We start from the raw sequence: 4028 nt of genomic DNA, 5'->3' as shown, positions 1-4028 counted from the left end.
GGACAGGCCCAGGTCTGGGCAAGGACAGGTCAGCACCAGGGCTGGTATCCTGTCCCAAGGACACAAGCCTCCTGCTTAGGACCCTTTCTGAGGTCCTGTGCCTCCCCTTCTACTCGCCCAGCTGCCAAGTCCCCACCTTTTAATACTATCACATTGAGGCTGGGGGTGGTGGCTCAAGCCTATAATCCCAGCACTTTGGGAGGCTGAGGTGGGTGGATTGCCTGGGCTCAGGAATTCAAGACCAGCCTGGGCTACATGGTGAGAACCTGTCACTACTAAAAATACAAAAAATAGTTAGCTGGGTATGGTAGTGCTTGCCTGTAATCCCAGCTACAGGGGAGGCTGAAGCAGGAGAATCACTTGGAACCCAGAGGGCAGAGATTCAGTGAGCCGGGATCACACCACTGCACTCCAGCCTGGAAAACTGAGCAGAACTCTACCTCCCATAAAAATAAAAATAAAAAAGTACTATCACATTGGGTATTAGGTTTGTTAAATAAAAATTATTGCTATGGAAGATACTCTGAGAAGAGAATGAAAAATAAAATTACAGGAGACCATTGTTTTGCTCTTTTTTTTTTTTTGAGACAGAGTCTTGCACTGTCACCCAGGCTGTAGTGCAGTGGCACGATCTCGGCTCACTGCAATCTCTGCCTCCAGGGTTCACGCAATTCCCCTGCCTCAGCCTCCCAAGTATCTGGGACTACAGGCTTGTGCCACCATGCCCACCTAATTTCTTTGTATTTTTAGTAGAGACCGTGTTTCACCATGTTGGCCAGGATGGTCTCCATCTCCTGACCTCGTGATCCGCCCACCTCAGCCTCCCAAAGCGCTGGGATTACAGGCACGAGCCACCACGCCCAGCTTTCTTTTTCATTTTTGAGATAGAGCCTTGCTCTGTCCCCCAGTCTGGAGTGCAGCAGCGCAATCTCGGCTCACTGCAACCTCTGTTTCCCAGCTTCAAGCAATTCTTGTACCTCTGACTCTCTAATAGCTGGGATTACAGGCACATGCCACCATGCCCAGCGAAGGCCATTGTTTTGGACTAGGCTCTAGCACTGAGCCCCAACAGACAAGACTAAAAACCAAAATGGAGTCACCCATGCTAAAATTCCACCCAACCTAAACTGAGGTGTTATCTGGCCTTCTGAGAAATCAGGAGAGAAATAAGAGCCAACTTCCCAAACATGCCAGTTTTCATCTTCAATTATCATGACCAATGAGGTTCCTGCAGTTTTCATCCTTACACAAAAGAATCAGACAGTTGGGTGTGGTGGCTCAGGCATGTAATCCTGGCACTTTGGGAGGCCAAGGAGGGTGGATCACTTGAGGCTAGGAGTTGGAGACCAGCCTGCCCAACGTGGTGAAACCCTATCTCTACGAAAAATTAAAAAAAAAAAATTAGCTGGGCATGGTGTTGGGTGCCTGTAATCCCAGCTACTCTGGAGGCAGAGACAGGAGAATCACTTGAACCAGAAGGCCGTGGTTGCAGTGAGCCGATGATTCTTGGGCATTTTTTCTCTGCATTAGCTTTTCAGGGTGTCAAGGAAACTGCTGATTGAGCCTACGGACAGGAGTATTTGCATACTTGTTTGGAGATTTATAAAAAATAGATTTTTTGGCCGGGCGTAGTGGCTCACACCTGTAATCCAAGCACTTTGGAGGCCAAGGCGGGTGGATTACCTGAGGTCGGGAGTTCAAGACCAGCCTGACCAACATGGTGAAACCCCGTCTTTAAAAAATAAAAAAAATAAAAATAAAAAATTTTTAAATAAAAATATAGACTGGCGATCCTTTTGCCTTTTTGAGATGGAGTTTCACTCTTGTTGCCTAGGCTGGAGTGCAATGGTGCAATCTCAGCTCACTGCACCTCCGCCTCCCAGGTTCAAGTGATTATCCTGCCTCAGCCTTCCAAAGTGCTGGGATTACAGGTGTGAGCCACAGAGCCCAGCCTAAAATAGGATATATTTTGACACAGACTTTCTTGCTCTCCCCCATCCTTTTTGGCAACATCCACTTTTCTTTCTTTCTTCCTTTTTTTTTTTTTTTTTGAGACAGAGTCTTCCTCCGTCTCCCAAGCTGGAGTGCAGTGGCACCATCTTGGCTCACTGCCACCTCTGCCTCCTCCTGGCGATCCTCGTGCCTTAGCCTCCCCATAGCTGGGTCTACAGTTGTGGGTCACCACATCTGGCTAATTTTTGCATTTTTAGTAGAGATAGGGTTTTGCCACATTGGCCAGGCTGGTCTGGAACTCCTGGCCTCAAGTGATCTGACCACCTTGGCCTCCCAAGGTGCCAGGATTACAGGAATGAGCCACCGCACCTGGCCCATCCTCTTGTTTTTGCTCTATTTCAATACTTATTACTATTCTAATTATCAGTAAAACTTCTGCTAGGAAGACAAGTGGGTTTACCTTACCTCCCCTGACTTGTTTCCACAGGGTCTCCCATTCCCAGTTGATTTTGAGGATTGAAGATAAACTGAGGGAGAATTTTTATCTAGCAGCAATTTTTCTTGTTTTCCAATATATCTTTTATGTCAAATTCTGTGTTCAAATCTAAACACACCATAGTCTTCTCATAGTCTCCAACTTCCAAATTCCTTAATTTGCCACATTAATAATCATAACTCCTTTTAAACCCATGTTTTATTTCTCTAATTTTTTTTTTGTTTCTGTGGAGTTTTGCTCTGGTCACCCAAGCTGGAGTGCAGTGGCGCCATCTTGGCTCACCGCAACTTCTGCCTCCTGGGTTCAAGTGATTCTCCTGCCTCAGCCTCCTGAGTAGGTGGGATTACAGGCATGCGCCATCACGCCTGGCTAATTTTGTATTTTTAGTAGAGACTGGGTTTCTCCATGTTGGTCAGGCTGTTCTCAAACTCCTGACCTCAAACGATCCGCCCGCCTCGGCCTCCCAAAGTGCTGGGATTACAGGTGTGACCACCGAGCCCAGCCTATTTCTCTAAATTTTAGAAATGTCCTTTCTTGCCCTAATTTTCAAAAAGCCATCAGTACCCTCATGAGAAGTTCCTCTGCCACACTCATATTGTCAGGTGCCTTCTCAGGCACTTCTCTCTTTTAGGAGAATTCCTGATTTTATTGCCCTTCCCCCTGTAGCTATGAGTTCCAGGGAATGCTAACTACACCCTGACCCCAGGGGAAATGGTGGCAATCTTCATTTGGCTTAAGCCAATCTCAACATTACGTGACAGGAGAAAATATGTGACTTAGACCTTTCTTAGAAATGTGGATCTTCAGGCCTTGTGCAGTGGCTCAAAATATAAGACTTTAAAAAAAATGTCTATAATCCTAGCACTTTGGGATTGTATCCTCCTACAGAGGTGGGAGGATAGTTTGTGCTCAGGAGTTTGAGACCAGCCTGGAAAACGGGATGACCCCTCCTTTCTAAAAATAAACATTTAAAAATTAGCGCGGCATGGTGGTGGTGACACGGTCTGTAGTCCCAGCTACTCTAAGGTCTTAGGCAGGAGGCTCACTTGAGCCTGGGAGGTTGAGGGTGCAGGGATCTGTGATCTCGCCACTGCATTGCAGCTCAAAAACAAAAACAGGCCAGGTGCAGTGGTTCACACCTCTAACCCCCAGCAAGGCCAAGGTGGGCGGATCACTTGATGTCAAGAGTTTGAGACCAACCTGGTCAACATAGTGAAACCCCATCTCTACTAAAAATATAAAAATTAGCCAGGAATGGTGGCACGTGCCTGTAATCCCAACTACTGGGAGGCAGAGGTTGCAGTGAGCTGAGATTGCACCACTGCACTCCAGCCTGAGTGACAGAGTGAAACTTGGTCTTGAAAAAAAAAAGGCCAGGCATGGTAACTCACTCCTGTAATCCCAGCACTTTGGGAGGCCGAGGCGGGTGGATCACCTGAAGTCAGGAGTTCAAGATCAACCTGACCAACATGGAGAAACCTTGTCTCTACTAAAAGTACAAAAAATTAGCTGAGGTGGTGCATGACTGTAATCCCAGCTACTCCAGAGGCTGAGGCAGGAGAATCGCTTCAACCTGGGT

The sequence above is a fragment of the Sapajus apella genome, unplaced genomic scaffold (assembly GCF_009761245.1).
Source record: "Sapajus apella isolate SASKATOON/1434 unplaced genomic scaffold, GSC_monkey_1.0 scaffold20, whole genome shotgun sequence".
Classification (NCBI taxonomy): domain Eukaryota; kingdom Metazoa; phylum Chordata; class Mammalia; order Primates; family Cebidae; genus Sapajus; species Sapajus apella.
Note: the sequence above shows the minus strand (reverse complement) of the source record.